At 35.8% G+C, this 13,182-nt stretch overlaps 1 protein-coding gene across 1 annotated transcript in view; it reads right to left on the bottom strand.

The window, feature by feature from the left end:
* LOC136409258 (suppressor of cytokine signaling 2-like) overlaps window positions 1–12,328 on the bottom strand; it is a 34,850-nt gene extending 22,522 nt beyond the window's left edge. The window contains exon 1 of the mRNA XM_066390650.1: window positions 12,106–12,328. The gene's annotated coding sequence lies outside the window, so the exon portion shown is untranslated. The remainder of the gene's footprint in view (window positions 1–12,105) is intronic.
* Between the last annotated feature and the right edge of the window lie 854 nt (window positions 12,329–13,182).

The raw sequence follows: 13,182 nt of genomic DNA on the forward strand, positions 1-13,182 counted from the left end.
AAAAAGAAAACGAGTATCATGTGTCATGTCTTGTTGCCTCAGTAATTATTCAACCAAGCATCGAAAGTGACTCCAATCATGATGACAACGATGAAACTTGTACTTTTTGATTAAAAAATAATATGTATCTACTAAACCTGTTTGTAATAATATTATGTTGTAATAATTCAAAAACTATAGTTTTTGTTACGCCCATGTCCTGAATCCTTTAATGTATGCAGATAAGAGATTTTTTAGCAGTTTCAACTGATAATAAAAATACTACACATTCTTTTATGTGAAAATAAATATTTAATAAGCTATTAGATCAATCGGGGTTAGAAGCAAAAAATGAAATTCTTGTCGATCGTTGATCCATGCAAAGAAGCATGACTGATGATGGTTGTCTCGATTTATAACTATATGGTTGTTTACTTATAGAAATTCTTATATTAGCTGAGAGAACTGGAAAACAGCTTTACAGGTTTTATATGTTATTTGTTTTCGCTAAACTATACGAGTTCTATTCTAACAAAGATAAGAATAAAGTTATCTACATGTGCAGGTACATATTTGATGGGTACATTGACCTGGGTGGACGACGTTAAGTTGGTAAAACAAAGTTTTTAGGGGAATTTCTGATTCATAATCATAATCTTTGATTCCCGAAACCACTTTTTAATGATTACCTTTCATGATCCAAATAATCAGATTAAAAGTTAAATTGACTTCAATTAAAATATGCATATTTTTTTAGTGGAATATGGAACCATTCCAAATAAGAAATGCTTTTACTGAATCAAAACACCATAAACTAAAAGATAAGTCTCCGGAAGACATTTCTTGCCTAAAGTCTGGAAATCAGAACAATTTTTCTTCGGAATTACTTAATGTCTGCTGCCAGAATCCACTTTATCTAAACTTTTACCTCTCCATATCCCAAACGTTTAAAGTTATCGCTGACACTTTTAAGTCTGCACGAAACTCATCTCTCGCCAGAAAGTCTGAAACTTTTCAGTGCGCACACATTTTAGTCTATCCAAGAAATCTCTGGCATGGGGACTTCAGGATTAAAATAGCTCTAGCCAAATATTTTAAGACGCAAACATTTCTCGCGTTAGATATTCTGGGAAAATTTAAATGGATGGATATTTATATGTTTTAAGTGTAAATATGTATGTTGTCACCTTGAGTTCCTTGAGTGAAAAGTGTTTAGTTTATATTTGCGGAGTGTTTCCAAGAGTGTCAATATTTTGACTACTGGGCGAGTATTTCATCAACGAGAAAAAAACATTAAAAAAAGGTGGCGGCCTTCAGAGAGATTCCTAGATAAGCCCAGACTTAGAACAAAATTATTTTTCCAGAGAATCATTTTGTCGATGAAAACTGATTTTGCAGGCAAAAAATCGTGTTTAAGATGATGAGTCGCAATAATATTTATATAATGTCCAGAAGAACCTTTAAAGGGCATTGGAGTTCTAGGACAAAGTCTGGATTTAGATTTAGATTAGTCTAGAGGACAAAGTCAAGTTTTGGAACGTTAAAGGGCTTACTAGGGTTTTTTAAGAGAGAAAATCCTGAGAAGTGCCTCTAATGTGCCCAAGAGAATGAAATTTTGCCCAAAATTTAATTATACATTTATGTATTTTGACATTGGCCATTCACGGGACATGATATGCTGTTACTTGAGACATCTTTGAGATACCACAAGAAACCATGAAAAATTTCTACACTAAAGTAAATTCGATATTGATTCCAGTCTGAATTCACCAATAGTGTCAAAGAATAATGTTCTCGAGAATTTACCTCAACAAAGTCTTGCAATTGCTTCTTCAGATCTTCGAATGGTGCGTTCGACAATATCTCTGATGATCTCAAACCGACTTAATAAAACACAAAGACGACCATCTAAAAAAGACATGCGGAAAGCGTCTTCGGAATAAAAAAGCGAATGTTAAACAAGGCAGTTAACGCAAACAATAGACCATAGATTGCCATCGCATCAGGCAGTTGGACGAATATGGCCGACACACATTTCGAGGAACGATTTTAAAAGAGGGTTCCATTTTTCGATAATGCCGGTTCTGAGAACCGGCTGCGTCCGACGTCGGTCGTTCTTCTCCGCTTCGTGGTACTGCCGCGATGGGCTGGGTTTTTAAAAGAAAACAATCATTAAAACATAATTTATTTCTTTTCACTTTCTAGGAAGTGGCGACAAGAAGGAGAGGCCGAGGAAAGGATGATGGGTGCATGTTATACACAAACCGATGTTGCAAGAACCACAAGGGAAGAGGTAATTATTGCTGATATACATAGGAGGAACAGATCATATATGTAGTTTATTTCTTTATTTCGTTACTTTATAGACTAAGCTTAGATAGCTTTGAATACTGAAATCAAAAATTCCTGCTGTTCAAAACCGGGACGAGGCAAGAGTTGCATTAATTGAAGAAAGAGACAGATTGACCCAAGAACTAAATGGATGGCCTCGTCAGAAGTATGGGAAGACGAATGACTGCAGTTGAAAGGGTCGAGGGGAGAACACACGCTATTAAAGCAAAAGAAAAACTGCATTAAATAATTAATTGAGTTCAAAATGTACAATAAAGTTATTCTGTTCATAAGCAGCATTTTGTTCGAGTAACATCTTAGAGTTTCTTTTTTTTTCAATAAATTTCACGTGGTACAACTTTTATAAAACACATTTCAATTATTTCATTTAATTTCGCATGAAGAAATTACCGGAGAAATTTTAAAATTGTTTATATTCTACAGAAATGAATTAGATTTTATGTTTGTTCCTTTAAATTTGCAAGTGTGCGTCGGTTCTAGAAAACTCTAAAATAATCGGCAAATATTGCTGAAACAATCACTCTCTGAGACGTTTATCGATATTCCAGCTAGAAATTTTCCCGTGAAGGAATGTTCATTTCCCGTTCTTTTTTACCAGTCGACATCTAACAAATTTCATGCAATATTCCTCAAAAAATCTGAGAGTGCACAGAAACGTTTGGGTATTCTCGATTTTTTTTAACGTAATACAAATTTTCGAAAATTCATATATACATAAGCCCTAAAATTTCCCAAAATACTTGACTGAATCCTAGTGGATCTGTTGAGAAAACTTGAACTCATTGAAGAGCCTCGGAAATCTATAAACAGAGAAAACACTTGCAGGTACGGAAACACTTCATAACCCCTCCAAGATTCCTTACACTGAAAAAAATTGCTTCAGAAATTTGAAGAAGTCTGTGGATGGCCCTGTTTTTGGCCATTTATTTTTAAAAAATCCATTCGAAGATGTTTCCACTTTTAATAAAAAATCCGTAAAACTTACCTCGAATGGATAGAGGATATTTATGTCCTCACAAATAACGTTTCACAGCAAAATTTTATCGCATTTTTTATAATTCGCAGTAAACCCATACATTCAGCACTATTCGGAAAAATGAATAATTACCAAACATATTCCAACATGTGTCGTTATGTACGCCTGATAAGCCGGATTGCTCGAGAGATATAAAAACTATGAAAATTACTCTTACTTGGAAACGCTAAAATTGATAATACGTTCCTACCTAACGTAACGTGTAATTAAAATATTACCCAGAAACGTGCATCGGTCGTAGAACTTTGCGATTCTTGGTAGAATGTTACAATAATTAAACTCTGGGTTAATTAATAATGCTAGTAATAATTGCGACGGGTTGGAACTGCGCGACTTTGTAGTTGCTCAGATACGAAATTTAATAACTGCATAATAATTACCCGAAGAAGTTCAATAATAATTCTTAAGCATCAAGCACAGGAATATGAAATATCGATTTTTGATGGTAAATTTGTTTTGCATTGCAACAAACCGTTCGCAGAAGATGCTTCGGTCGCTCGTGCCTGACGTTCAAAGAATGCACGGGTGCGCCTAGCGCACGAGTACTTTTTCAAATTGGCCTAAAATCGTTTAGAATTTTCGATATAGTTTTTTAACTAGCACATATTGACAAACATTTTATCTTTACCAACATCTTATGTTTTATAGGATACATTTTGTCTGTAGATACGAAATTATGGTTACCAGGCGAAAGCATGATACACGCTTTAGCGCCAGATATTTTTCTCAACAGGTGTTGGACGCTTTTGCTTTATCAGATGAAACATCAGACCGAATTATATTCCGAAAATTCTTCTCATCCTAAGGGCGTTAGCACAATCACCTATGTCTTTTGAAAATACTTACTGTAGTGTCGGAAACCTTTCGCTAGTCGGGATGGCCCAAGAAACGTACCTACACGTCTTCCAGGGGAAATGTGATAGATCGTGTCAGGAGCAGTATTAATTCAATATGCGAATGTGATTGACGTAATATTTAACACCGAATAAACTATTGTCACGTTAAAGTTGCCTTTGAAAATAAACACACTGGGCGCTATTCCCTTGACGACACAGATAGAAATCATGTTTTTAACGACGCCAAGAATACCTATCCGGTAGTAAATTCATGTATACAAATGTGATTAGCTAAAAGTCGTACGTTTTTAAGGATGAATTCATTTGCGCGATAAAATGTCTGTAAGTGTCTATTACTGTAGTTAAGGTTGTTATTTAATAATGAAATGCCTGATTTTTAGGCTAGACCAGGTGGTGAATGAAATTCACATTAAATTAAATTAAATACTTATTCATTATTTCTATTATTTTGTCGTGCGTGTGTTAGTAATAACACCTCACAGACAAGTAGGAGTTGGAGCGGTGAAATTCCACATTATGCTCAGTTAATACTAGCTAAACGGGCAAAAACCCTTGCTAAACCCTTTAGCGTAAGTTGGAAAGTTTAGGGTAAGAGAAGATTTAGTAAGAGTTTTCGTCCAAGTCTTTAGTAAGGGCTGAATGTTGTGAAGTGAGAATAGTATGCAATTCAACCTCTTCAACAACCCATACACTTATGTGTGAAGTATTCCAAAATTTAAAAAACGACTATCGCCTTCAAACGTAGAACATAAATACATACATATGTATGTACTTATTATTAATCATTAATAATTAAGGATGTGACGATGACATTTTTAGCGACAAAATGTAGTTCAAATAATTAATAATATAAATGATAAAATCATATTATCTGCTTTATCCTTCCATATTTTTTGTATGTATGCGAATGATTTATTATTTATTTATTACTTTTTATCAATGTAAGCACAGATACTTAAATCTGCTGCTTTCCTCATATATCATAGATCGAATTTGTTTCTCCCAACAGGTATTTATCTGGGATTCCCTAGCTTTGTGAGAAAAATATTCCTTTGCAAATTATTTACTTCAAAATTTTAAAGTTTGCTTCAATCTCGCAGAGTTTCAAGCTCAACTACTTGTTTTTCGCGTAAGCTATTTACAAAGTATATTTGGAGCAGATGGAAAGAGAGCAATTATCAATTTTTAGGCAGGCCGAAAGTTGGAAATTTTGAAGAAAGATGTATTTTTTACGAGAAAATTTAACTAGTCCGGTCCAAAAATTGACCCCTTTAATTAAAATCAAGCTACCAGCGCAATAGTATATAGCAACAAATAAAATAATAAGAGTACAATAATCACAATCTTCTTAAGTGTATAAAAAATTATTTCGTCTATCGACATTTGCAACGTCACCACTCTACTACTATTGCTGCCATCCATGATAGTATTTAATCTCAACTACTCCGGATTGTATGGCCGTCATTGTTTGTCGTGTGGGGTAAGACAAGAACTAACATCCCGCTCTTATCACTTAGCATGGAGGAATCTAGAGAGCGCCTGGATACAGTGGCTCAGTACTAATGTTCTCGTATGAGGTATTAAACACAAAGGCATTATTTCAATTGAGTGATCATGGCATGACATGGGGAAATTTTCGCATGTGTATCTTCCTCAAGTTTAATATTCAAATGTGAATATGGTTATTATTGAGGATGCTTAAAGACTCTTTCCCTGGAAATCAATTATTGATTTATAAAGTATTTGTTTACTGTAGGTCCTTAGAAACATTAGCGGATAATTTATTTGAATAAAAAATAAGACGTATAGCTACCTAATAAACTTTCGATATAAACCCGACATGGCATCAAGAGCTAGAGATATAAAAATAGGAAATGAAGAATGTTTGTAAAATAATTTTATAATGCTCAGTATTCAGGCTTTTCAGCTGGCGATTCAAATAAATCCAAACTTGTTATTTAATATGAACATTAAAGCTTTAAAAAACGTCGGCCACCCTCAAAAATAGCACGACGAAGATTCCTCACAATCAGTGATACGTCTTTATGAAATGCTGCAGGGCAGATACTTCACAGAGGATCTTTCACAAAGCAAAAATCTATTACTGGAAATAACAACTTTCCGAGAACTTTTCGCGCCGTTTATAAATAATGGGATTATTATTAGAAATATTATATTACAATGTGTATCAAGAGCTTCGAGGAATTATTGCACTATGGCTGCAGAGCCTATTTATTTTATTATGGCGTAAAATGCAAAATGCATGGGTTGGCGTTTTAATTGGAATTCCATTTAATAGAAGAGAACTTGAGTGGTTCCAGCCGATACCGACTCTTCTCTCTATTAGCTTCTTCTACCGACAAAATTCCGAAGAAACCTCGTAAAATAGTTATCAGCAGCTCTGGTGAACAAAAGGCTTACAAAAGGCCCATAAAAGCACTTTAAATTGCGTTGGCAATTTCTGGGGAATACTCGACAAGAAGCGATAAAATAGCAGGAATGATTGAAATTTTAACGAAGGCGCAAACCCATCTAGCTTTTTCCAGCAAAATTGCGTTCAACAATGCACCGAGTCTTACATTCAGTGGTTTGCAATCAAAATAGTAGTTATGCTTTATATAGGACGATATTAATATTTTTAGCTAAAGCTCCTGCGGAAGCAATTTTGTATGTCGTAATAGCAACATAATTTTGTGTAATAAAGTATAATCACCAAACAGTTTCTCGGAAATCTCTATTTAGACCGAGCCTTAATTCCAGGAAATCCTTGCATAAGCGTGTTAGTAAAACTTTGTTAAACAAATTTGGTTGCAATAGAGCCAATGTAATTATCTCAGAGTTTGTATGTTAATCGATTATTTTGTTTACTCAAACATCCCTATCTCCAAGAGCGCTTAGTTTTGTTAAATGTTCTGTAAAATTTTGCCTAAACTTAACGTTTTCCTTACGATGGGTGTGAAAAAATATTGAATTTCATTTGACTGGGTTATCATAAAATTTTAATAAATCTTGGCTTAATGTATTCTGTGAAAAAATGTGCCGAAAATTCCTGGAATTGCCAGTTTGGCTTCTAGGCATCTGCTTCCACAACATAAAACACTTGGCGTAAATAAAAAGTAAAATCCTGAGCAGGAATGCATAAAGCAAAATATAACATCGCGGAGGTCTTTTTCTCTTTTCACCAAAATATGGGCAACTGGAGACTAGCAACGAAAATCGTGAAGACGAGACTTAATATCTCGTCTGCAAATTTGCAGACATTTACAAGGCAAAGATTTCAGCTTGTTACATCTACTAGACTCTTTCTGGGGAGGAAAATTAAACCTTTTCAAATCTGAATAATCCCTATAAATCACAAAAACAACTATTTTAACTGGAAACAATACAGTCGCATAAAAGTGTCTCCAGCGACTCCAGACTTTCAGACAGGATCCTTTGTTCTGCGCAACACAAAGCGAAGCTATCCAATTCCACCTTTCCAGAAATTCCCACGCAAAGCTACAGCCCTTTGTCCCGCCTTTCTTGTATACTATTCTAAATTTGGCTTTTTTCCACATTGTCCCGAAATAGCCCGATACCAATTCGATGACATAAGCAATGGCTATTTCCGAGTTGAAAAACCGTTATTCAACGGGTTTTCATACGAGACGCTTTGGAAACTTGTATTTTGGCTGGCTTGAATGGAATTACGTCAATACGTTTTCGGGAAACTCGCCTCTGTAGTTATTTTGATACCACCGTTTAATCAGGGAGACGTAACCGTTTTAAATGAGGTTCTTTTCCAGGCATTTACCTTCAAACTACATCTGATGTATTATCAAATTACAAACATCCTCTATGGAAGTTTGTAATTTTCTTGTTAAAGTAAAACACTAGGTTCGTAACGGTTTCAAGCCAACAATTACCGTAGTAATTCATATTGGACTAAGCACTATTGGTTTTTGTATGGCTAGATGGTTGCTCGAACAATATTATCCTTAGTTACTCGTCTTCGTATATAATTTTCGAATTACTCTATAATTTAAATGTCTATCAAAAGTAATAATGTGCAACTTTTGTACTGTACTGTAATTTTATTCTTTGATATTTTAGACTGAGAGGAGCAAAAGGCAGGAGTGTTAATATGGCAAAGGACTGGGAAAAGGTTTGGAAATTGGCATACAAAAATGAGCTTTTTCATTGCAATTAATGGGATACAGTGAGAGTACTCGATATCTTCACTTACTGCCATAAACCTGTTCCTGGACTCTATCCTCATGAACCAAAATTCTTCTATCCACCTTCTTTGTAGCAAACTTTTCCAAGAATGTCGAATTTTAAGACACGTTAGACTGCAGATACAGCATAATTTCCTCATTAATATTTTAAAGTAACTTTTAAATGAGTAAGTAACTAATATCTTCGGAGTGGGCGTTTGAATAACATTTCATTATTTTTATTTTGTATATTGGAATTCAACACGCCTCTGCATCTATTCATTATTCTTGTTTTTCCATTTCTCGAGGAACCTGGAATAGGAGTGCTTAAAAGGGATTGAATAACGAAATACTCCGCGGAACAACATTTCTAGACTTCCAATGAGTAAAGTTATAATTAGAAGAAATGCCTCGACTTTGCGTAGGTGAAAGATAGAGTAAACAAATATTTGGTCCAATTATTCGAAGCTTCTGCATGCTCGAGAACACTTTCAGCCAGATGGTTTATTGAATTACACATGTGATTAAGTGCACATTGTAATAATACTTCGGTGGTTTTACTTGGTCTTTGGTTTATTGTTTTAGCTCCTTCAATCGCAGCAATTACCAAACTGAATTGACCCAATCCGCATTTCTTTGTTCACCAATGTTATCAAGGGTCTTTTTACGTAACAAAGTTCTGAAACCCAAATTTGCATTAATCGGTTCCGCCTAATTTGCCAGCAAGCGAAGCGAAAAAAACAGCAAAGATCGCTTAAAATCTCATTACATACAATTTCTAGCCTATTCGGAAAAAATCTCTCTCGACGAAGGACAACCACCGGAAATATCAATTTTTTGCAATTTTCTCAGAAACCACACAGGAGACTGGAGTCTAGTGACAAAAATGCGAATCTAAGAGTAGTTAATCAGTGAACGGCACGAAGCGAAGGTCGTGAAAGAAACGGAATTCTGCTTAGGAAAAAAAAATATTCCGAGAATGGAGGTTTCTAATAATAAACTATACGGAGGTTTGTTGAATAATTATGATTATCGTAATGGGGCCTTGGAAGAAATACCAGATGGCAGATAAAATTAATAGAGATGAAGACGTGAAATGTAAATGTGAAAAATAATGAACCTGCAGAATTACGCATTTTGCAGAAGTAAAATATTTTCAAGAATTTCTTTCGAATCCGAATTTTTCAAGAAAATTCTTGTTGGTAAAGGAATCCTCCTTAATGATTCATGCACTGAGCGGATTTCATAAGCGACAATCTATCGCAAATTCCTTCAGAAATATTAATGAAAAATGTTGATAATTCTCCTTTGACGCATTCCCATTATTGCATTGTTAAATTAGTTGTGATGCTAAAAAGTCGTGACCTAAACCCATTGGCATCCCTGGATTTTTTCCCAAGTTAAAGCCATAACTCACACTACGAACTAGTTTATTAGATGGGTGTATGATAAAAAAAAGCCTTCTACGTAGAATTCATTCATTTTTCAACTAGCCACCGGCATATTTTGGGCTGTTTACAAATCCTGTCTAAATTTAACAACATTCTGACGCAAAAGCTCCTGCATAGCAGAAATGCGCATTTTCTCTATAAAATTGAACGATATGAAATTGGGCAAGGTGGCTTTGTTGCAAAAGCTGTTACATATAAATTTCTTAGAAGCCATTCCTTAATGCTTGTCTTAGTCCACAAACAACCTTGTTATGATGTCGGTATCCGATTAAAATATGTTATAGTTTTTTCAGATGCTTTGCCAAAAACGAAATATCGCAAATGGCTGATTAATAGGTCCTGAGGTGCTGTCCTGGCTTTAGGAGACGCTCACCATAATGCTCTTGGCAGATGAGTAAGAAAAGGTAAATGGCCTATGGCCTTTGATAAATTATGTCGTTCCTTTGAAATGCATTCCATAGATCTACATATTTAAAAAATATATATTTGAGAATGTTTCACACATACCTCGAATTCGAAAAATATCTTTTACCTTTGGATGGCGTGCGGATGCGGATAGATACAGGTAAGGTGGTCTAGTTTTTGCAGCGAGATTTTAATCACGTATTCTACGTCGAAAAATAATACCAGTTCGTCGAGTAAACTGTATTCCAAAAACCGCTGCATTCCCCACAAGTTGTGGTAAAAGTATACAGGGTGGTCAAATCTGGCCCTGCTGTAAAATAATTATTTGCGAGACTGAGATTAAATGCACGTACGAGTTCTCGTCCAGTTTGATCATCCGGTTGAAAGTAGAGAATAATTTCGTGTTCTTATTGGTGAAGGCGGCATCAGATCTTGGCATATCATAGTGGAACAATGCGAATGGTTCCAGTCAGCCGTGACTCGTGTCTTGTGTTGTGAATGACGTTTTGGTTTTATGGAATAGGTTTAGGTTTTGTGATGTCAAGCACTGAGATGTGTTTCTTCACGTCATACTAGCTGCTTTTTAGTAAATAATATATGTCGAAATTGACCGGTCGTTTTATGCGCTTACGTGAATAAAATCAGCGGGTTACGGGTTCAAGCATTTGCGTATTCGTAAGAAAACCGTGTGCTAAACACAAAAGCAAAAAGGGTGATTAGGGTCATTGGATGAGCGCGTGGAGACACTGCAATTCCTGCTGTTTGCTAAAAATCTATAAGAACTGGACAATAAATCGACTTGTGTGATAAGAAAATAGCTCTGGCAAGCGATGAAGTTTGCCCCCCATGCAGAATGCCTCAAACAAAAAGGAATTTGATTCGTGACACTTATTTGAAGTGCACCTTCTGATTCGCTTTGCCGACGGGTCCCGCCAGGTGGCCCGCAAAATGCGCCGATTTAGAAATTCTTTACGGATTTTAAGTGTTCACCCCGTGCGTTTACTATTAACATCGAATTGCCAAAATCGCATATTTTTCAACGGTTTCCGTTGTATTAATTGATTAAATCAATTAAACACTTACTCATTCATTATTTCTTATACAAAATCAGCCTTGAAGCCTCGATTCAAATTCCTCTTGCCGAGGCTCCACATAATTGAACTATCATACTCTCTCGAGTAATCTTAATAAACCAACTTTAATCCACCTTAAAAACGAGCAAATCGACCCGCGTGACCTCTCCGTGCGGCCCAATAACAAAATTCCTTTTACGCTTTCTCAGAATACTTTAATTCTGCAAACAAGGACGACGAGTTTCGATCTCGATTCCGCTTAGTCCGAAAATATCATCAACCCATTAATAATTCCTTACCCTGTGTATTGGGGACGAACGAACTGGGTTAAGCTTTGAGGTCGAGCAAATTTGTGCGTTCCTCTTTCCTAGACGGCACGCGATTTGATTATGAATTCATACAACCTAGAAGGTGCTCATACGTTCACATGATTGGCGGCAACTACACAAACAAGATTCAGATGCAATCTACAGTTAATCAACAACTAAAACCCAAGATAAGCAGTAACGCTGCAACTCATTAACGTAATTGTCACATCGCTCTAATTGGAGAAAAATCCTCTATTGTTGATAATGTGCGCCATGCCATTTAAACGCAAACACAAAGTCTATTGTTAGACTGCAATGACGTCAGATTAATTTAGTGACGTAGACAAAACATGCAGGGACGTCAAATAAAAACAAAACATCACCATTCGGTTGTAGTGAAGTCGCTCGACCTTGTATTAACATACTTGGATGATTTGGACATACATACCTTAGTGATTTATCAGCGGCTGCCTTCATTTGCCGTCACTCTCAAGTCCTGCAAACACTCTAGTCCGATCCGTACAACCGAGAAACATGATTTTTTCGGGTCGAAACCACCGAAATTAAGCGGGATTTTGAGGTTAGCTTCGTTTCGTTCAGGATATTGATTATATAAAGTCTGCGGACACGCGAAAAGCACGAACAGCGTTCCTGCTGAATCAACAAAACTGTCGGGGATTCGGAGACCAGAGAATATGTTGTGTAAGGAGCTGTCGATGAACTCAGTAGTCCGGGGACTGAGGAAGAAAACGTGTATGAGCCGCACAAAGGAGCATTGAGAACTATGGTTTTTGCAGGTTTTATTAGCGCAGTCCGTTTTTAAGGCGGGAAAACTAACGTGGGCCTGTGAAATTGCTGAAAATGTTTTCAAAAATTCGTTAAAATTTCCAGAATTTTACACGCAAAAGGGACGTATATTATGTAGAAGCACGCCATCACTCTTTAACGTTTGTAAAACCTGCCGTACCTTCAAAACTGGGGCGTAAATGGTTTGACCATTTTTTATCTACATTTTTGTGATTTCTAAGGTGTTCTTACATTGGGATTGCGAACGAAAAAAACAAGCAGAACTAAATAGTTCAAAGTTAACAATTCTACAAGAACCAAACATACATTTAACGTGATGGGTAAATTAAATGGGGACTGCGAACATATAGGGAATGTACCATAGAAAATAAAGCAACAAAATAAGTTGAAAATGATGGGTTTATCCAGAAAGAAAAAAAGAAACTAATTTTTCAAACTGCCCCTGGCTAAGGTGTAATCTCTTACCCCAAAATATTTAAAAAAACGACATAATAATAGTAATAGAACAGGAACTAAACAAGAACAGGACCGGAAAACATGTTCTACGACGTACTACAAGTGTTTTGTAGAGACAAATCACTGGCAAATCAACATTCATCGGCACTCGGGTTAAGGATTCGTATTAGTCGAATTTGAAAAATTCTCTGCTGTATCGTGCTATTTTTCTTCAAACGTATTGGACTGTGAAACACTGAATATACCTATCGAATAGTAATAT

This window comes from Euwallacea similis, chromosome 5 (genome assembly GCF_039881205.1).
Source record: "Euwallacea similis isolate ESF13 chromosome 5, ESF131.1, whole genome shotgun sequence".
Taxonomy (NCBI): domain Eukaryota; kingdom Metazoa; phylum Arthropoda; class Insecta; order Coleoptera; family Curculionidae; genus Euwallacea; species Euwallacea similis.